This window comes from Sus scrofa, chromosome 8 (genome assembly GCF_054392235.1).
Source record: "Sus scrofa isolate SSC_HxYL_T2T_F1_AM1 chromosome 8, Sscrofa_HxYL_maternal_Yorkshire_Landrace_v2.0, whole genome shotgun sequence".
Lineage (NCBI taxonomy): Eukaryota > Metazoa > Chordata > Mammalia > Artiodactyla > Suidae > Sus > Sus scrofa.
Genome location: NC_139390.1, coordinates 13,506,874 through 13,530,100, shown reverse-complemented (window position 1 = coordinate 13,530,100; position 23,227 = coordinate 13,506,874). Strand labels below are relative to the sequence as shown.

The 23,227-nt window shown below is 38.6% G+C and overlaps 1 protein-coding gene across 10 annotated transcripts in view; it reads right to left on the bottom strand.

The window, feature by feature from the left end:
• LOC106504595 (uncharacterized) overlaps positions 1-23,227 on the bottom strand; it is a 666,799-nt gene that overhangs the window by 248,771 nt on the left and 394,801 nt on the right. The window contains exon 5 of one of the 10 annotated variants that reach the window (XR_014812202.1): positions 19,294-21,452. The exons of the other annotated variants lie outside the window; for them this stretch is intronic. The gene's annotated coding sequence lies outside the window, so the exon portion shown is untranslated. Of the gene's footprint in view, positions 1-19,293; positions 21,453-23,227 lie in introns of those variants that run through there. 10 annotated transcript variants of the gene reach the window in all.

The window sequence follows — 23,227 nt, the reverse complement described above, 5'->3', positions numbered from 1 at the left end:
ATAAACTTCTACCTGTTTTCTAAAATTCAAAGCCTCCACAGGTGTCACTATACCTGAAGTTACACATTACAGATCCGTTTCTGAGGAAGGAGAGTAATTCCTCCCACAGATCTTCTGCTGTTCACTCTCTTTCCCTTGATAAAAGGAATCCAAGTGCCCCATAAACTCTGATCACTTGTGAGAAAGGGATAAGAGTGGCCCAAACGTGAAAAGAAAGGGACAAAAGATCTCCAGAGCCATTTTCTTTGATTTTTTTTTTCTTTTTTTTGGGGTCACACTGCAGCATATGGAGGTTCCCAGGCTAGGGGTCAAATTGGAGCTACAGCTGCTGGCCTACACCACAGCCACAGCAATGCAGGATCCAAGCTGCATCTGCAACCTGCACCACAGCTCATGGCAGATCCACTGAGCAAGGCCAGGAATCGAGCCCACATCCTCATGGATACCAGTTGGATTCATTTCTACTGCACCACAAGGGGACTTCTTCCAGAGCCATCTTCATGATTCACCCAGTGCCCACCTCTTCCACTGAAATATGGAAAACGGGAAGGGGCGATAAACACGGATTTAAATTGTATGTGATTTGTCCCGAAATGCATTTGAGATCTGAAATACACACACTAAACTTTTCCCCAAAGTCCACTTAAATGAAATGTTTCCTTGTGGGGGTTACATTTATGTATCTTTTTCTCAATTGTGAGAATAATTATAAATCAAGATGGTACTTATCTAATTGTAAAATCAATACTTTAAAATCAATAACTTAAAAGATAAATGCTTTTGTGTGTGTTGGGTACAACAAAACAAAATAAGTGTAAATGTAACTATCGACCTCAGTCTACACTTTAAACAGGCTGATGAGCTCCCCCAGCAGCATCAGCTTATGCCTAACTATTCTTTCCCTTTAAACATGAAAACTGAGCATTGTTTATATCTGTCACTCAAGCCAATTGCAATAAAATTGTTATAGTGAAAGACCCTGAAAACCGTCTGAGAACTGAGGGATTAAAATTGAAAATTTATGTGAGTAGTGTATTATTGCTATTGAAATATCAATATGTATTATAAATATGAAAAGTGGTAATGTGACTTTTAATTAATGTGATCTCCTTACATATTTAAATAAATGTTTAAAGTATGTGTATTTGTTAGGGTTCTTTAGTGGCAAGAAACAGAAACTAAATCCCAGCAACCAGAGTGAAAGAGAGAAGAGGAGGTAGCCAACATGATGGAATAGAAAGAACTTCCACCCCCCAAAAAAGAAAGACCTAGAGCTCTCATCTGCTCTCACAGCCACAGCAAAAGTACACAGTTCATAAAGGAGCTGATGATGAGAAGCAAAAGTACACAGTTCATAAAGGAGCTGATGATGAGAAAGACCAGGAGACTAGCAGAATAAATATTGTACAACTAAAGATATAAAGAAAGAACCAGAACAAGGTAAACAGGAGGGGTGGGGGCATGCACAGTCAAGACTCATACCCCCTGGAGGGAAATAAAAAGGGGAGGACAATTATGATTGCAGAGGTTCTGCCCAAGGAGTCCACATCCCACAATGGGCTCCCCAGCAAGGGGGTCCTGCATAAGGAAGGAGGTATCACACCCCTTGATTTAAAAATATACTAAAAAGCTACAGTAAACAAAACAGTATGGTACCAACACACAAACACATATCAATTGGACAAAATAGAGAGTCCAGAAATAAACCCATACTTATACAGACAATTAATCTATGACAAATTCCGCAAAAATATACACTGGGGAAAAGAAAGCCTCTTCAATAAATAGTATTAGGAAAACTGGACAGCTACATGTAAAAGAATCAAATGGGACCACTTTCCCACATCATATACAAAAATCAACTCAAAATGCATTAAAGACTTAAATGTGAACCCTGAAACCATAAAATTTCCAGAAGAAAATATAGGCAGTAATCCCTTTGACATCATTGTTAGTGGTTATTTTTATATCTATCTTCTCAGGCAAGGGCAACAAAAGCAAATATAAACAAATGTGACTGCAACAAACTGAAAAACTTTTACACAGCAAAGGAAACTGTCCATAAAATGAAAAGGCCACCTGCTAAATGGGAGAAGATATTTGCAAAGGATATATTTGATAAGAGGTTAATATCCAAAATATACAAAGAACTCATACAACTCAATATCAAACCAAACAAACAAACAAAAAACTGATTAAACCATGGGCAGAGGATCCGAGTACACATTGTTTCAAACTCACATATAGAAGACCAACCAACATAGGGAAAGATAGTCAATATCACTAATCATCAATAATGTGCAAGTCAAAACCACAGTGAGACATCACTTCATCCCTGACAAAATGGCTGATATCTGAAAGACAACAAATAAAAAGTACCGGCAAGGATGTGGAGATAAGGGACCCTGGTGCACTGGTGGTGGAAGGTAAGTTGGTACAGTGACTATGGAAAACTGTATGGGTTCTTTAAAAAATTAAAAATATCTGGGTATGTATCTGAAGAATTGAAACCAAAATTAGAGAAGAAATACACACCTATATGTTAATTGCAGCATTATTTCCAGTAGCCAAGATGTGCCCATCAAAATGGATAAAGAAGAGAAGTGGGATAGATAGATAGATAGATAGATAGATAGATAGACAGACAGACAGACAGACAGACAGAAAGACAGACAGACTGGAATATTACTCAGCCACAAAAAGAATGAAATCTTGCCATTTGTGACAACATGGTTGGACCTAGAGGGTGTTACATTCAGTGAAATAAATCAGACAAAGAAAGTCAAACACTGGATGATTTTATTTACATATGGAATCTAAAAAACAAAAAAAAAATGAATAAATATAAGCAAACAAACAAATTCATAGACATAGAGAACAAACAGCTAGTGCCCAGGGGGAAGGAGGTGAGGAGAGGAAAGAAATAAAGAGCTTAAAAAAATAGAGATTAAGAGATTAAGAAATATGGAGATTAGGAGTTCCCGTCGTGGCGCAGTGGTTAACGAATCCGACTAGGAACCATGAGGTTGCGGGTTCAGTCCCTGCCCTTGCTCAGTGGGTTAACGATCCGGCGTTGCCGTGAGCTGTGGTGTAGGTTGCAGACGCGGCTCGGATCCCGCGTTGCTGTGGCTCTGGCGTAGGCCGGTGGCTACAGCTCCGATTCAACCCCTAGCCTGGGAACCTCCATATGCCGCGGGAGCGGCCCAAGAAATAGCAACAACAACAACAACAACAACAACAACAAAAGACAAAAGACAAAAAAAAAAAAAATATGGAGATTAAGAGATACAAATTTACCATTGCAAAATAAATGAGCGAAAGGTATAAAATGTACAGTTTGGGGAATATGGTCAATAACTACATTATTCTATGATGACACATCATAAATGGACTTGTGATCATTTTGAAATGTGTAAACTCATTGTTTTGTGTAACAGGTAGAAACACAGTGTTGTAGGTCTATTATACTTCAAAGACAGACAAACAAGCAAATACACAAACAAACTCATAGAAGGAGAGATCAGAGTTGTGGTTATCAGAGGGTAGGGATGGGAAGAGGAGGAATTGCAGAAAGGCAGTCAAAAGGTGCAAATTTCCAGTCGCAAGATATATAAGTATTAGAGAGATGATTTACAACATGATAAATATAATTAACACTGCTGTACATTATATAACAACGTTGTTGAGAGTAAATCCTAAGAGATCTCATCACGAAGAAAATTTTCCTGTTTCTTTAATTTTGTATCTATATGAGATGATGTTCACCAAACCTATTGTGATAATCCTCTTACTATTTATGTAAGTCAAATCATTATGCTGTACACCTTACACTTACATAGTGCTGGAGTTCCCATCATGGCTCAGCAGAAACGAATCCAACTAGGAACCACGAGGTTGCAGGTTTGATCCCTGGCCTCGCTCAGGGGGTTAAGGATCTGGCATTGCTGTGGCTGTGGCGTAGGCCAGCAGCTACAGCTCTGATTAGACCCCTAGCCTGGGAACCTCCATATGCATGGGTGAGGCCCTAGAAAGACAAAAGACAAAAAAATAAACAAACTTATATAGTGCTATACGTCAATTATATCTCAATAAAACTGGATGGAAAAAAAGTAAGAGAGAAAGATCAAGAAAGAGATTGAAGATAGTATATTTAGACTTTGAGGTTTATCACAGAACCAAAAGGAAATGATGAAAAACATTCCCTAGCATAGTAGTCATTGGGTGGAGTGTAGTAGAAAATAATGAAATTTTCCTAAAGGACTTGCCTATGGAATCTATGTTTGGTTGGGTCACATAGCTTAAGACACTGTCTTCCAGGAGCTAGAGTAGGTAATACTGGTTATGTGGTACCAACACCAAGCAAATGCCAGAACAAAGAGGAATCTTGTCTGACAGTTAAGTTTTAGCAAGATCATGTAGAATAGGAAAGAAAGGTTCCTCAGTGGGAAATCAGAGGACGGAAAATAGCATCTGTGTAGTCAAAGTCCCCAGATGTCGTTTTGGACTTTTCATAACAGATTTTGTGGGTTCACCAGCAGCCTCATTTTTCCTTATAATCTAAAATCTCTCCCCCATCATAGTGTTTTAGAAGCAGAATCTTCATGGGTGGGGGTTGGAATTCTGTACGTAAGCCAGACTCTCCAAATGGTCCAAGGTGGGTGCTGTAGAATATCTAAAAGCTCAGACCACAGCTTAGTCCAGGTGAACAATATTGTGTATTTTTATGCTCAGAATCTCTATTCATTAAAATTTCCATAGTGAATGAATAAGATTAAACCATGTGTTTTTCCATTTGCATGGTTTTAAAAATAGACATAAAAATTTATCATTTTTTCATTTAAATAGTACAGGTGGTTTTTCTATTATCCCCCCCTTTTTTTTTGCCCCAAACTATTCACTATTTCTTGCTTTTTCCAAATTAAAAAAAAAAAGTATACAGATATACACCAGAGGTGCCAAGACACAAATGAAAGATCATGTTGAATAAATTTCAATAGCCACTCCACAGATTTCCCTCCACTTGAGAGAATTTGCCAAGAGAAATTAACTTTTGGAATAAAGTAAATTTTGGTCTTATATTGTTATCATCTTGCTTCCAAATCAAAGCCTTCACTCTGACTTGGAGAACCAAAAATAATCTGTTTAGACACATGGTAAAAAATTTTGAGATCAGGGAGTTCCCGTCATGGCGCAGTGGTTAACGAATCCGACTAGGAACCATGAGGTTGCGGGTTCGGTCCCTGCCCTTGCTCAGTGGGTTAGTGATCCGGCGTTGCCGTGAGCTGTGGTGTAGGTTGCAGACGCGGCTCGGATCCCGCGTTGCTGTGGCTCTGGCGTAGGCTGGTGGCTACAGCTCCGATTCAACCCCTAGCCTGGGAACCTCCATATGCCGCGGGAGCGGCCCAAGAAATAGCAACAACAACAAAAGACAAAAAAAAAAAAAAAAAAAAAAAAAAAAAATTTTTGAGATCATAGCTTTACCTTTCGAACACGATATCTGGTTGGGAAACATTTAAATCATTGACAAATAGCTAGCTTAGATTTTTTTTTTTTTTTCTGGTCAATCGAGGGAAGTTTTTATCAAACAGACAAGATATTTGGATGACAAAAACAACTAAACAAAGTCTTTGAATTTCTAATTCCTCAAAGGATATGGTCATGAGGATTTTTTTTCAGCAACACGTACTTTATTAGGATATCTTTGTTCATTTTGAAGGTTTTGTTGATGTACGGTTGATTTACAATGTTGTGATAATTTCTGCTGTACAACAAAGTGATTCCATTATACCTATACACACATCCATTCTTTTTCAGATACTTTTTCCATATAGATTATCACAGAATCCTGTGTAGAATTCCCTGTGCTATACAACAGGTCTCCATTGTTCTGAGAGAGTTTCAGGGGCATGAGGATGGAGACAGCATTAGAAATATATGCTAATGCCCTCTCCTTTTACCTGCCATGAAAAAGCATGTCATAAAAACATGAACATAAACTTTGATCAGCCCATAGAAGACTCAAGTGATATAGTCTAGCTAACTTGAGGTTTTACCAATAGATTAAAATCCTTGTTATTCATCACCTGCAAGCATGAAGAAGCATCTCATTGAGAATAAGGCAAGAACTTTAGAACCAGAGAACCTAAACCCCAAACTCTGCTACTTCAGCACTAGATGTGCAAGTCTTATGAGTTAATTAGTGTCCTGAACCTTATGCTCCTCAACAGTGTTCTATGGGCTTTTCGAAAGGATTAGAAACAAATCTAAAAGAAGGAGGGGATTATCTAGTATGTAATAGTGCCAGATGAATGATAGCAGGTGTAAAACTTTTTCACAATAAAAGAAAATTCTATCATAAGGAGGCAATTCTGATCCCAACTTTACCTGGATCCCCACTATGAAAGGCGAAACATCTAAGCAGAAACAGACCCTGCCTTGCCCTATATTTGTAGGGATGCTGTTTATTTGACCTTCTTACTCCAGGCACAGGAACTATCAGTACGTTTGTTTTTAATAGGAGTCTTTAATAGGAGTCTTAAATACAACTCATCAGATTTCTTTAACTTGGTACTGCATATAGCCAAAAGGTGACTCCTTATAATGGGACAAACTGCTTACAACATGACTACATAATAATCCCCTACTTCTGGTTTGGGTTCTCTACATCTTTTTTTTTGGCGGGGGGAGGTCATATGTTTGTCTTTTTAATTTAAAAAATATTCACACACTAAAGAAACATTTTACAGAAATCTTGTGCCCAATAATTTTGTGATTACAGGAAATATAGACCAAACTGCATAAAACTGTTACCTTCAAAAGACATTTTGGATAAAGATTATGGGCTAATTCATCCCATAATACCAAACTGTCCCCATGGTGGGGTTTTGTTTTGTTTTATTTTGTTTTTGGGGGGGAGTTCTTTTATTTTCTGTTTAATTCCTTTGGTCAACACCCATTTTATAGATAAAATAACTGGAGCACAGAGGCCAAGCACTGAGTCAGTGATAGAATTTGCCATGAACACATGAGCTGTCCTCTTCTGCCAAGAATCCACAGCCCTTGAGACCCACCCACGTGTTTGTGTATTGTTGATGTACGTAGTTGAACAATTCAATGCCTAAATGAAAACTTATTTTAAAAGGCTTCCTAAGGTTCCGGTAAGGTTTTACATCTTATTTAATATTTGATATAACATAAATATCAAATATCAATAATATATAGAGGTTTTAATGAAAGACATAATCCAGAACCAGAGCTTAGGTTTGCAGGTAAATAAATTCAGGTGCTAAGTTGATAAATACTGCCTATGAGTAAGAACCATATTACAAGATCAAGCATGCAATTCATTTATCAAGTGACTTTTTAAGCTATTTCTATTTCCTTGCATTTTACGGCTGAGAATACTATTCATTAAAAGAAGATTATCATATCTTAATTATGATAATAATAATTATATATATGGATTTAACATTATTATAAATCTATAATTTTAGAACAAAATACAAATTACCTATGATTTTTTTCAAATAACTAGAACAAATAGTCTTAAAATTTACATGGAACCAGAAAATTTACACAAAAATTTACACAAAAGACCCAGAATAGCCAAAGTAATCTTAAGGAAAAAGAACAAAGGTAGAGGTATAACCCTCCTAGACTTCAGACAATACTACTAAGCTGCAGTAATCAAAACAGTGTGGTACTGGTACAAAAACAGACATATTGGTCAATGGAACAGAATAGAGAGCCCATAAATAAACCCACACACTTATAGTCAATTAATTTCTTGCCTGAAAAAGGAGGCAAGAATATACAATGGAGAAAAGACAGTCTCTTCAACAAGTGGTGCTGGGAAAGCTGAACAGCTACATGTAAATCAATGACATCAGGACACTCCCTCACACCATACCCAAAAATAAGCTAAAAATGGCTTAAAGATTTAAATTTAAGACACAACCTCATAAAGCTCCTAGAGGAAAACACATGCAAAACATTCTCTGACATTTACCGCAGCAATGTTTTCTTAGTTCAATCTCCCAATGCAAAAGAACAAAAGCCAAAAAAAAAAAAAAAAAAAAAAGGATATAACAAACTAATATGCTTTTGCACAGCAAAGGAAACCATAAACAAACTTAGAAAAAAAAAGGGGGGGGTTCTTTATGTGTTTTAATGTATGGTCCTGTGTCAGCCAATTTACATCTGTGATACTCACTACATCATCATACCCTTGCTGGGTCCACATGGTTCTGAGAGCTCAGATAAACTAATATGCGTAAGTTCTAAATGCCTGTGTCTGCAGTTAATACAATTTCAGTTTGGGGTTTTGATGTTGTTGTCATGGTCTTTGGTTTTTTTTCTTTTCCTTTTAAGGCAAGTATCAGTTACACTGTAGGTATTCAAGGCAAATTTTACTGGTGATTGTTGGAGTTCAGTCTATTGCTATGTAAACACAGCAACTATAAAGATGGCTACCCCAAAAGGATGCCTACTCTGTGGGCAGTGTTGTATTTGATGCTCTCCTTGTTTTAACTCATTTAATGCTCCAAAAAATCCTATGATCCACATGACTGCAAAGCACATGCACCTCTTCTCCAGCATACAGCCTGCTCCCTATCATTGCCGTGAGGACCATATCTTAAGAGCAACGAGCTCTAGAAGGAGATCGCTTGATTGGGATGTCAACTTTGCCCCTAAATTCAATTGTATGGATGGATAATTATCAATAATTATTACCTTAATGTTATCAGTAATATTAATGTCAATAATTATTAATGATGAATAAGATCACAACGATTATATGCATCTATGAGTAAAGCAACTTAAGAGTGTCTTGGACGAAAGTTAAACTAATATAAGTATATACTGTCAGTAAGGTGGTCTCCAAGGGTTACTAGGAAAAATGCTTAGGCAATTCTTATGACTTTGCCAACCTTATACGTATGGTTTTCCCAGTTCTTCTAGCTTGAGCTAGAAGAGCCCTGGTTACTGTTATGATCTTCTAAATGTCATTACTCTTTGCTCATGTGACCCTGACTTACACAGACAATTACAGTTTAAAATCCAGATGGCAGGAAGATTTCACTGAATTTTAGGATATGATGTCAGATCCTATATTGCCTAGCTGGTTTACTTAGTCTGTGTGTAAATTGTGTTGTATTCATGAACATTTGCACCAGATTCTACATTACAATATCAAAAGCATTATATTTAACTAGAAGCAATATGACTATGAGGCTACTAATGAATTCCCTTTCTTCTCCTCTCTGGATGGCAGTCAATGAGGATCATACAATAAGCCAAATCAAAGCCAAAATATAGTGCACCTTTGTAACTGATAAAACTGTTTGGAGATGGGACAGGACCTGCCATGTCTTTCTCAGAACCAACCTAGGAGTTCCCGTCGTGGCGCAGTGGTTAATGAATCCGACTAGGAACCATGGGGTTGCGGGTTTGATCCCTGGCCTTGCTCAGTGGGTTAAGGATCCGGCATTGCCATGAGCTGTGGTATAGGTTGCAGACGCAGCTGGGATCCTGCATTGCTGTGGCTCTGGCGTAGGCCGGTGTTTACAGCTCTGATTAAACCCCTAGCCTGGGAACCTCCATATGCCGCAGGAGCGGCCCTAGAAAAGGAAAAAAGACAAAACAAAACAAAACAAAACAAAAAAACCAACCTAGAATTTCAGGCCAAAAGTACCCATAGTTGTCCACCCAGTGGCAAAAGAAGTAGAAGGAAAAATGTGCAGATTCTTACCCATACAGAAAAACATGCCTTTGCTCTGTACCCTGTGGCAGGTGTAGAAGAGCAGGGTCATATATGGACACTAATCTTTACCCCCAAACAATAAAAAAATTGACCTAACAGATGTTAGGTCCCCAATTTTCCAAGTCAAACATCATGCTTTCTCAAATAGGGGCCTAGGTGATTCACCCCTCATGTTCTAACCTCCCCTCATTGGTTTTGCCCTTATGTACAATATTCTGTCAAAGGTAGTTCTTGATCAGTCCTTTGTACTTGCTGTTTCTGTTTCCAGGAACACTTTGCCACCTGGTTCTTGACATAATTCACTCCTTCTTGTCATTTTAGTCTCAATTCAAAGGTCACCACCTTGAAAGGTCCTTCAACAACCCCCTCACAAATAAAGGCTCTCTCTCTCTCTTTGTTATATAATCCTTTTTTAGTTTATTCATAGTATCTGAAATAATCTTGTCTCCTTATTTATTGACTAGCTTATCTTACTGGCTGGGGTGGACAAATGTTTTCTGGAAAGGGTCAGAAATTGTAAATATATTAGACTTTGAGGTCCATACATAGGGTCTCTGTTTCCCCTTCTCAGCTCTATCATTGTAATGCGAAAGTAGCACAACATAAATGAGTGAGTGTGGCTCTGTTCCCATAAAGCTCTAATTTCACCAACAGGTAGCAGGCCAGACTTGACTGAGGGTGCAGTTCTCTGACCCCTGTATTAGAGCATTAACTCTGAAAATAAACTTTATCTGCCTTGCTCACTACTCTCTCCTCTTCATGTAGCACAGTCTCTGGAATATAGCAGATTTTAAATAAATATCGTCATGTGAATTAACACACGCATGTGGAGGTCTAGAAAAATAATCTAAAAGGGCAGGGGAAGGGGAGAACAGATTTTCCCCTAACAAGGTCTAAAATAAAATTTTATACACTTCCTACATTTATACAGATACTTAATACATACCTTTGGAACTGAATTAAATTGATTTTGCTTTATTTCACCTTTATAGAAACCTCCTATTATGTCTCACCTACAAGAAAAATCACTGAATCAAAAGATTTTTTGCTTGAAAAAATTAATTTAGTTTCAGAAATAAGCCAAAGTGATTTAGGGCTTTTGAGAAAGTAATCAAATTGGATGATTAAAGTAACTAAGATTGGTTTTACAATCATCCTTGCTGGAATGCAACTGTTGAGGTAAAAAAAAGGGATAATCGGGCTCAAAACCTGAATCCAGCCACTGCTCTATCATTAATTTTTTTCTGTAACTTCCAGGACTGGCATTTTAATCTCTGAGCCTCAGGGCTCTCTTCTCTGAAAATACTGCATCACCTAACAATAAGAAGAGCACACGTCTATCGAGTACATTCTGGACAATGGGCATTGTTTTACAAATGCTTTATGCATATTATTTTACAATAGTTCTATGGAAGCAGAGACTCCATTTTACAGATGAGGAAAATGAGGCACAGAAATCTTGCATAAACGAAAAGTGGTAGAACTGAGATAACTGCATAAATCTTGGGATTCCAGATCTATGCCTTAAACCCTCCTCTGAGCTGCCCGATATCAAAGCCCCCTGCGAAATCAAGAGAGTCCTTGGTAAATGTATTTCTATCATTTCAGTGTTTTTCTTGAAATCTTTTAGGCATCCTATATGATCATCTTAATCTGACTCTCTCTAGTTTTGAGCTGCCAGGGCAGCAACTAGCAGAAAATAAAAGCTATACAATCTGAGAAAGTGTTATGTAGCACATAAGCGCGTGACAACAGAGTTTTTATTCATGACAACAAAATGCCAGTTATACTAGAATCTAGTTGTTGAGGGTTTTTTTGTCTTTTTTTTTTGGTCTTTTTTTGCCTTTTCTAGGGCGACTCTTGCAGCATATGGAGGTTCCCAGGCCAGGGGTCGAATAGAAGCTGTAGCCACTGGCCTATGCCAGAGCCACAGCAACGCAGGATCCGAGCTGCATCTGCGACCTACACCGCAGCTCACAGCAACACCGGATCCCCAACCCACTGAGCAAGGCCAGGGATCGAACCTGCAACCCCATTCGTTAACCACTGCGCCATGAGGGGAATGCCGTAGTTGTTGAGTTTTTTAAGTAGATTTTTAAAGTTTGGGAATAAAGGCAATCTTTTGCATTTTATGTGCATATTATAAAGAAAATAAAACCTAAGGAGAATTGGTTTCTCAAGATCTGTCAGATGGGTAGTTTCAGAATTGGAACTCAAGTTCTGATGCACTGACAACTAGAGTAGGGTCCTTTACAAAGTCCAAAAGCAAGCTCCAGCTCTAAGACAGAGCAATAATGGAGGTATCCATCATTTTTATGATTTTAGCATTAATAATGCTGTGTGTGTGTGTGTGTGTGTGTGTGTGTGTGTGTGTGTGTGTGTGAGGGACCGAGCAGGAGTTGAAACTGAACTGTGCAATGAAGACTACACCAGCTTTTTCACATGGATCTTGCCACATCCATAATCATGCTATGAGTAGATACTATTGTCATTATAATATTTTAAAAATGAGGAAACTGAGGAAAGAGAGGTTAGATAATTTGGTCAAGGACATATAGCTTGCAATTGTGGAGAAATAATTTTTGTCTTTCCTTTTACAGCCACAGCTGCTGCACATGGAAGTTCCTGGGCTAGGGATTGAATCAGAACTGCAGCTTCTGGCCTACGCCTCAGCCACAGAAATGGAGATCCGGGCTTCATCTGCGACCCACGCTACAGCTTGTGGCAATGCTGGATCCTTAACCCAGTGAGACAGACCAGGGATCAAACCTGCATCCTCTGGGGCACTATGTTGGGTTTTTAACCCACTGAGCCACAACAGGAACTCTGGGAAAAGTACTACAAGCTTAGGCAATATGAAAGCCATATTTTTAATATCCGTGCTAAAATACATTCTAAAATGTGATCAGTGTTTCCTTAGAAACCAGTGCTATTGTCTAAGGTTCCCATTCTTGGCTTTGATTAGTTTGGGTCATAGACTAATCTAGAAAAGCCTTCTGTGTGGAGAGCCATACCAAGACGATGATGACTGTTTGATTTTGTCCCCCAGACAAAGGATTTGAAAAAGTTTCACTATGTGGCTCTCCTCAATGTGTTTTGTAATTAAATACATTTGGGACATGCTGATTTAAACCAAGCTAAACATGTTTTGTTGGTTTGCTTTTGTTTGCTTGTGGGAATTCTCAGAACTCAAATATTCTAAAAACCTTGTGAATCTGGAAGAGGAGAATTAGAACATGATACTTCCTAAATTTTTTGTCCATGGAGCCTTTCTAGTCCACACTTTTAAAAATATTTCTTAACATTTTCCCGAATCAATGTTCAGTATTTATTTCAATTTAAAAGTTAATTATAGAAAATTTAGAAAATGAGGAGGTTACCAGAATGGCTCTCATCATTTTACACAATCTTGAATGGTGATATACAGGACATGGAAGCTGGACAAGAGAAAAGAAGGATTTTAAAAAGGTTGGAGGAGTTCCCTGGTAGCTCAGAAGGTTAAGAATTCGGCACTGTCACTGCTGTGGCTTGGGCCGCTGCTATGGCACAGGTTTGACCCCCTGGCCAGGGAATTTCCACATGCTATAGGAGCAGCCAAATAAATAAATAAATAATTTTTTAAAAAAGAAAACATTTAAAACAGAAGGTAGAGTTAATGAGAGGAAATTAGAAAATTCTGTCACACATGGCACCCAGCACACCTTAGGCAAAGGGGGCAGCACAGTCAGAGGAAGGGACAAAGGGAGCGTCAAATGAGCGGGAGGAGAAGACCCTGTGGCTACTGGTGGCTCTCTTGATATTTATTTATTGCACTCTGAACTTTTCCTAAGTGTGGCATCAGATTTCAATCAATCAATAAAAGTAATTTTACTCAACCGAAGATGCTTAGTATTACCTGTTATATTTATCTTGCTGGATCAAAAAGCTAAGAGCAAAGCAAGATATACATTTGTTGTGGGTTGTTTTTTTTTTTTTTTCCTTTTTACAGCATGCGGAAGTTCAAGGGCTAGGGGTCAAATTGGACCTGCATCTAAGACCTTTGCGGCCACACCAGATCTTTAACCAAAACACATTCTCATGAACACTGCTGGGTTCTTAACTGGCTGAGCCACAAAGGGAACTTCTGTTGTGGGTTGAATTGTGTCCTTGAGAAAGATATTTTCAGGTCACATGACCTAATTTGGAAATAGGATCTTTGAAGATGTGCTCAAGTTAAGATGAAGTCATGATAGATTAGGTTCAGTCCTGATCTAATATGACTGGTGTCCTTATAAGAAAAGGGACATTTGGATGCAGAGATATACCAAGAGAAAGCCACGTGATGATGGGGACAGAGAATGGAGAGACAAATTTACAAACTAGGGACTTCCAAGGAATTGCTAGCAACCACCAGAAGCTAGAAAGTGACAAAGAAGAATCCTTCCTTCAGAGAGGGCATAGCTCTTGCCAATTCCTGATTTTGGACTTCTGGCCTCAAGAAGGGTAGGAGAATAAATGTTTCTTGTTTTAAGCCACCAAGTTAGTGGTACTTTGTTTTGGAGGCCCTGAGAAACTAAAACAACCTGGATTCTGAGTATAGGCATAATGGAGATCATTTAATTCTCAAAGAGCACCACAAACAGCCATGTACAGACAAGAGCTCTGTCCTTTGTGAATAAAGGATTTTAATGTCCAGACAATAAAACTACACTCTCTGCACAAGTAGTGATACAGGCTAAAAGTGAACAAGTAAGTAGCACAAGAGCTAAAACAGCAATTTAAGTGTTAACAAAATTTCTAGTCCTTGAAAGCTTACCATGAAGGCAAACGATAGGTGGCAATCATGGAAAAGGTGTGTCAGATACAACCACATGGCTATAACATTCTGAAACAACACTGAATAACATAAGTCAACTAAGAACTAAGTGCTGGAGTTCTCTTGTGGCTCAGCAGGTTAAGAATCCATTGCTGTCACTGCACTGGCTTAGGTCGCTGCTGGGGTGGGTGTTCCATCCCCAGCCCGGGAACTTCTGCATGCTGTCGGCTCAGTCATAAAAAAAGAGAGAGAGAGAGAGAAAAGAATTAAGTGCTAAGAATTGTGGCTCTAACGCTAAGACCTGCAAAATTCACGGCAAAAAGCAGATCAACGACATGGTGTTTTCACAGACATAATGTAAATGTGTGAGTTTGGGGCAGTCAGGTTATTGATCTAATACAGTAATGAATACCAAGGGGTAATTAATAGGGAATATTACTATTTTCACTTTTTGTTAACTTAGTTATTACAAGCGGGATTTCCAGGGAAACAGATATTGAGGCTGCAATTTGCATGAATGCCATGTACTGGTGAGTGCCGCAGGGAACATCACCTGTGAAGATGAGAGATTCAGGGCTGGGCTAGGGAAAAAGCTGAACGGCAATGCAGTTATCTGGAATGGCCTTCAGCATTAAACCCCCCTGAGAAAAAAGGATCGAGGCCTTTCTACCTCTGCCTTAGTCAACCAGGTACTGGATACAGGCTACCACAGTGATACAGATGTAGCCTTGGGAAGGAGGTATTTTGTTTTTGTTTTTGTTTTGTCTTTTTGTCTTTTCTAGGGCCACACCCACAGCATATGGAGGTTCCCAGGCTAGGGGTCTAATCAGAGCTGTAGCCGCCAGAGCCACAGCAATGCTAGATCTGAGCCGCATCTGCGACCTACACAGCTCATGGCAACACCGGATCCTTAACCCACTGAGCGGCCAGGGATCGAACCCAAAAACTCATGGTGCCCAATTGGATTCATTAACCACTGAGCCATGACGGGAACTCTATGAAGGCTTTTTTTGACTAAGGGTGGTAACCAACCAACGGGGGATTCAGCTGGAAGTTAATGGTTACGACCATTCCAAGCAGCTGAGGAAGAGTGCCTCAATCCAGCAGGCAGCATCTGGTTGGCAACCCTTCCTTTTTCCGCAAGGAGTTTGGTCCTTCTTATAAGAAATTACAAGCCACGAAGAAAGAAATGCAATTAGAAATGAAAAAACACAATCAATAGCCACAAACAATGCTAATGTAAATATGCCAATATTTGTAGGTGTCAATGAAGAATTAAACAGATCTTCCTGATCATCATGGTAAAAAGGGAAGCAGGGGAGTTCCTGTCGTGGCGCAGTGGTTGACGAATCCGACTAGGAACCATGAGGTTGCGGGTTCGGTCCCTGCCCTTGCTCAGTGGGTTAAGGATCCGGCGTTGCTGTGGCTCTGGTGTAGGCCAGTGGCTACAGCTCCGATTCGACCCCTAGCCTGGGAACCTTCATATGCCGCAGGAGCAGCCCAAGAAATAGCAAAAAGACCAAAAAAAAAAAGGGAAGCAGGATGTGTCATGTGTTTATACTTATCAGAGAGGAGGAAGCAAACTCATTCCTTAGAGGAAACAAGGCTTTTTAAAATAATACTTTATAGAAGTTTCCTTCGCGGCTCAGCAGTTAATGGACCTGACCAGGACACATGAGGACAAAGATTCAATCCCTGGCCTCGGTCAGTGGGTTAAGGATCCAGTGTTGCCGTGAGCTGTGGTGTAGGTCGCAGACGCGGCTTGGATCTAGTCTTGCTTTGGCTGTGGCTGAGGCCGGCAGCTGTGGCTCCAATTCAACCCCTAGCCTGGAAACTTCCATATGCCACAAGTATGGTCCTAAAATAATAAATAATAATAATAATAATTACTTAATAAAACTGGCATATAAACCTTATAGGGTAGAACAGAATGGCATAAAAAATAATGCCTGCAATAGCATTTTCTTTACAGCATATACGAAGTATATTTTATGTAGCTGTTGCTTACAAACTTTGGAGGAAGGAATAACCAAAGATAGAAATCAGTGAAGATTTTTTTTTCCTTCAAGATACTAGATTAGTTTATTAATTCAAGCCAATATGCAGAATTCTGGCGCATATTCACACTTAAGTTTGAAGGCTGGACCTTACATTTGTAAAGGAGTCCATTCACCTCGTGACCTTTAGAGGATTAGCGCTAAATGACTTTTCTCTGGTCCAAACCTTCACGGAGCCGGCTCCTGAACATTTTCAATTCCGCTCCTCCAGCACCTGATCTACACTGGAGACTCAAGCATTTGTTGAATGAATGAATGGGCAATATGCTTTCTCTCAGACTGGTGAGCAGACAATCCAAGGTTCAGTGTGTTTGTGTGTCTGGATGAATTATAAGCAAGTGTGGAGTTTCAAGGGTGATTTCAATACCCACTGGAACACAGACAAGCAAAAGGCAGAAAAGAAGGAGTAATTTTCAGTGGAACAAAACTGAGGCCTTGAAAAGCAGTCAAAGAGACTTAGACTTGAAGGGATAAAAAACAGGGAGCCTATGAGGTTTCTAAGCAGGGCACGAGATAAAAGCATTGTCTCATGAAATGATCTTGGCAGTGGAAAAATGAAAAACTAATTTTTCCATCAAGTTGTTGCCAATAAGGACGGTTTAACTTAATTTAACATTTTATTTTTAAAACAAATTTAGTCAAACCAGTTGTTCCTGTGGACAAAATCAATTTTGGGAACTTTTTTTCTAATTACAAAAAAAAAAAATGTAATTTGCAAATATGAATACGTAAAAAAATCAGGAAAAATTATACCAAATTACTCCCAGAAAAATCGATTGCTGACATCTTTCCCACCTTGTTTCTCTGTATTTTACAGCTGAGTTCAGACTATAAAGATAATTTTGTTACCTCAATTTTCATTTAAATTATGAGTATTTTTCATGTTATTGAAAACTCTTTAGGAACATAGTTTTAACCATTTTAACAATTCTGTCATATTCATTTACAAGATTTTCCATAATGTACTTAATTATTTCTCTATTGTTGGATATTTAACTTGTTTTATATATTTTAATTTTTAAATTTTTGTAATTTAATAATTAATACTTCAATAAGCATCATATGTATATATCTTTATGGATAGTTCAGATTACTTCTTTAACAAAATATTCCTACTAGGAAAGGAGCTACAAATTTAGAAAATATTAATATTTTGATACATATTTCTAAATTGTTTCCAAAAAGTTATATTGATTCATACTCTCTCCACTAGCATAGAAGTAAACCAGTATTTAATACATTCATTAGCATGAAGTATTTCAATTAAAAAGCAAAATACGACTGATTTGACAGACAATACATTGCTTCATCATGACTTTAACTTAAATTTTTCATTACCAATAAGTTTGAACGTTTTACTAACCAGTACCCTTTTTACTTTGTAAATTAGCTTATTTCCTTGCTATTTAACTCAAGATTTCAGCAGTAATATTTGTGTTGTCAGTGGTCAAAGATGAGCTCTGACAACACAGATAATAAGAACGCAATTGAGCTATTGTATGTTGTATTCGTCGGATATACTTATAAAGACCGAAAAGAATTTGCTTTTCATTATCAATATATTGATTTTCAACTTGCGATTTCTTCCATTTTTAGAAAAGCTAAAATGCTTTTTCATTGCTATACTTGATGGCAATTCGCTTTTACTTTTTTGTATGCTTTAAAAATCTAAATTTTTAAGATGTAATTCTTTAATCCAGATCCAATTTCTTTTGGTTGCATGGGGTGAAATGAGACACAGTCAGGGATTATAATTATAAACAAAGAAAAAGTCAGAGGTCCTTGCCACCATTCCTGCCAAAAGATGGAGTCTATGCATCACTATTCTTTCACTTACTAATGTATGACCTGAGTCATGAGATAGTAGATAAAATTTTTGAAGCCTTGGTCAGATGTTTTTATCTACCTTTGAAGGAGGCTGTGAGACAGTTCCAGATTTTGACTTTGGAGAGGCTGAATTTATAATATGGGAAGTTCTCCAAGCATAACATGACTGTTCAAAAGATGATGAGTTGGCAAAAAGGGACAAATATTCCCTATAGAGGAGGGAATAAATCAGCCTTTGTTTCAAATAGCTTGCCAATTGTGCCAATATAATTTATTAAGTAAGCTTTTATTCCTCCATGGATATGCTATAGCATATTAAATCATTACATGTAATAGAATAGATTTCTGGTTTAGGCACAATTTTGTTAAGGATTTTGCAATAAATTATATTTGAATTTTATTTTTTTATTTATTTGGCCATGCCTAAGGCAGCCTGAGGCATACAGAATTTCCTGGGCCAGGGATTAAACCTGGCCACAGCAGTGACAACACTGAATCCTTAACCCACTGAGCCACCAGGAAGCTCCTGTTAGGCACAGTTTGGTACTCTGAGCATTTGGGAAGTTTAATATAAAACCTAAAGCCAGTAAAGAGTCATGCACACAGGAATTACTGTGTGGCTCAGCAGGTTAAAAACCCACCTAGTATCCCTGAGGATGAGGGTTCCATCCCTGGCCCCACTCAGTGGGTTAAGAATCCTGCATTGCCAAAAGTTGTGGCATAGGTAATAGATGCAGCTCAGATCTGGCATTGCCTCGGCTGTGGTGTAGGCTGGCCTCTAGCCTGGGAACTTCCATAGGCTGCAGGTGTGGCCCTAAAAAAATGAAAAAAAAAAGTCACACACATACCACAAGGGTGCTATGACTCTTTATAGATTAAAACAGTGACTTCTATTTGTATGCATCTTGCAATTTTGAAATGTATCTCTATTATTAGGTTACAAGGATCTCATTGTATTGTTCTCTTTATTGTACTTCACAGATACTGCAGGGTTTTTTGTTCTAGAGATTGAAGGTTTGTGGCAACTTTATGTCAAGCAGGTCTATTAATGCTATTTTTCCAACATCATTTTCTCAGTTTATGTCTCTGTGTCACATTTTGGTAGTCCGTGCAATATTTCAAAATTTGCATTATTATTAACTTTGTTATGGTGATCTGTGCTCAGTAATCTTTGATGTTATTATTACATGTATTTAGGGTCTCTTCATCCTCAAATAACTAAAGGTAATCATAACAAAACCAAGCCCTATGGGGCTCCTGGGGAAGCCTCTCTGTTTCCCCACCACCACCCTATTTCTTGCCTATAGGGAATAGGCTGCATCCTCCCTGAGCTCCACTGAGTTCTGAAGGGCAGGTTCAAACAGCTGCTAATTAGGAAGGGGAAGGGAGGCACAGTCAAGGGAGGAGCAGTCAAGAAACAATAGTGTAGCCTTGGGGCAGGGTCCCGGTTTCTCTTCAAGGAATATAAATAACAGTATCTTTGCTTGCTGCAGAACTAGGACTCCCAGCAAATGGAAGATGTTAATTACTTGAAGCATTCTTCATTCCAGAAAGAAGACAGTCTTTCTTCTCAAGGACCATCAGCACCAGTCCCAGGGCCACTAAATACCAGCTTTGAAGAAGGACACAAGCTTGCATCTACCCTGATCCTTCTCAGGGCATCAACCTGCTGTGGCCTCCTTTGCCTGGCAAAGCAATAAAAGCTACTCTTTTCTCCTTTGCCCAAAATACTGTCTCTATGTTTCTGTCTGGTTCTATCTGGTACCAGTGGACAGAGGCCGAGTTTCAGCTACAGTAATACCCAAAGCCCATACTCTTCATTTCTGATGTTAACTCCACTTTACAAATGATGAAAGGAAAGAGAACCACATCCAACTAATTACGTAGATACATTGGATAATACACATAAGATGAGGAATTCTATCAGTTGCCATCTTCCAACACTGAAAACTATTTGTATGCTTTGGTGATAGCCCTGGGCAGTTAGCCTTCTACCTAGGATGTGGAATATGATTCTCAAGATTACAGAATCACTTAGCACTTTCCTGTAGTTTCCACAAAGATTACAGAATCGGAATATCAGATGAAATCCTCATAGAGAAGTTTACCAATATTTTCTAGTAAAGATGTTCTATTTAGTTCTAATATCCTAGCCTTTGAGAGTGAAATAAGCCCAACGTGCAAGTGCCCTTATGGTTCTGACGACAGAAGTTATGGTGGAAAAGGGAATTCAAGGCAGAAAGTAAAGACTGCACACTCTATGGGGTTTTGAATGGGATGCATTAAAAGGCTAGTTTTAATGTCGGAAATTAAAGGCTACATAGTCTTATCCATGGAATAAGAATTCCCACATATAACTGTAGACTCTGTGGAATAAGAGTTCCAATCTAAAGCACACCTAAGAAGTTTAGGGGAAAAATGGCGGTTTTTTCCCCCCCCAACCCATCTTCAAAGTCCATACTTTTCCCACATTTAATAGGTCAAAGAGGTAAAAGTTTTAGCACCTTCTCATCTCTTTCTCGATATTTTTTATATGAATGGGTCTATCTTGATCATCAATGTGAGAATCAGGCTTCTTTGTGAGATCTCAGGAACCAGAAAAGCCAGTGATTTCTGACCTTAAAAACTGCAGTGCTGCAATACTAAAATTCCACTTTTTATAGGAGTTTTATTATTAGAAAGGAACTTGCTGGGAACTTATAAGTTTGTTAGAAACGTAGGATGTAGTTGAAAAAAAAAAAAGGTTGACCAAAGTGTTCTCAAAAGTCCAATCATTTTCCAGAGAGCACTTCCCGAATTGTATTAACTATATTTCATTATAAAGATCAAAACTAAAAGATGAGTTTAGCAATGGATCATCAGTAACGAATGCGTGTCACTGGAAAGTTCTCATAGATGCTTCAGCTGCTTCATTCTAAGCTACAAGCCACAGTTCACAAGTACCCAGTCAGAACAACACACAGACGACCAGATTAGCAGCAACCAGCCAGAAAGCCAGCAGACTTTTCTCCTTCTGAAAATATCAGAGGAATAAATTAGAGAAATCGACACAATATATAAAATCATTGCTACGGCCCCAGCATTTTCTTTGCTCTAGTTATATAATTCTCCTTCTTCCTTGAACCCTGAGGAGGGTTACACCATTTTTAGGCCAAATGGGCAACGTGGATGATGTTCATGAAGGGACACTGTGGAAGAGAGATGGAAGAAAGCAAGTCGGAAGTTTGAAGATGTTGGAGTATGGGAAAGATAGGAAGTTCTCAGAGCAGCTTTAGAGTGTATGATCCCCTTAATTATTTGACTGCTGTGAATCAAGACTACACAGAGTTAGACCAAGTGACATCATTTGGGGAAGTGACATCATTTGGGGGGAATGAATGGAATATGGAAGGTCATGGCTTTAAAAGCACAAAAGGTAAAATTTACTTCATCCCTGAAAGATTAAATACGGATGTATTTTTTTTTTTTGTCCTTTTTTTTTTTGCCTTTTTCTTGAGCCGCTCCCATGGCGTATGGAGGTTTCCAGGCTAGGGGTCTAATCAGAGCTGTAGTCACTGGCCTACACCAGAGCCACAGCAACACAGGATCCAAGCCGAGTCTGTAACCTACACCACAGCTCAAGGCAATGCCAGATCCTTAACCCACTGAGCCAGGCCAGGGATGGAACCTGCAACCTCGTGGTTCCTAGTCGGATTCGTTAACCACTGCGCCATGACAGGAACTCTGGATTTTTTTTTTTAATATGAATTGGCAAAAGTATTAAAATTCCTACAAGCCTTTGAATGGTAATTTTTTAAGCAGTGACTGACTCATAGGTGCAAGTTTGTTAAGTTTGTTACTGTCACTGTTGCTACCTTCCTGACTTGTTGATTTCAGTAGAAACTGTGAAACTGAATAATGCTTATCATGCTGCTGTTTAATGTGATCAAGTGATTTACCTTATGGCAGTTTTGTTTTGTTTTGTCTTTTTTTGCTATTTCTTGGGCTGCTTCCGCAGCATATGGGCGTTCCCAGGCTAGGGGTCCAATCGGAGCTGCAGCCACTGGCCTACGCCAGAGCCACAACACAGGATCCGAGCACCATCTGCGAACTACACCACAGCTCACAGCAACGCCGGATCGTCAACCCACTGAGCAAGGGCAGGGACCGAACCCGCAACCTCATGGTTCCCAGTCGGATTCGTCAACCACTGCGCCATGACAGGAACTCCCACCTTATGGCAGTTTTTAAACAGAATGTTAAAATTTATTTATTTTTTTTAAATTTAAGTGCTTAATATTTTAAAATAAAATTAGTATTGAAATTATCATTTGAATATTTCATAGTTTACATATTTTAAATTCATAATCAGTTTAATCCACTAAATAAAATCTCAACAAATGTTAAAAGAATATAAGTTTAATCTTGAATCATTAGCCAGCATGATGTCTATACTAAATTTGTTTTTAGTGAAACTGGTTTATAAAGATTACATATATATTGCCAAAATTCTCTCCTTGAAATTTTCTTGTGGTTCAGAGGGTTTAAGGATCTGACGTGATCACTGAGTGGCTCTGGTTAGTGCTGTGTTATGGGTTTTATCCCTGGTCCAGGAACTTCCACATCCCGTGGGCATGGCCAAAAATAAAATTCTCTCCTTGACCAAACTCTAGTCAGATTCTTCTAAATTTTCTTCCCAAACTGGCCTCGATCCTTGGGCTTCCTTTCTCTCTGCATTGTCTGTTTTTAGCAAGAATCCTGCTAAGTCAGTTAAGCAGAATCCCCCATCCTCAATATCTGATCACT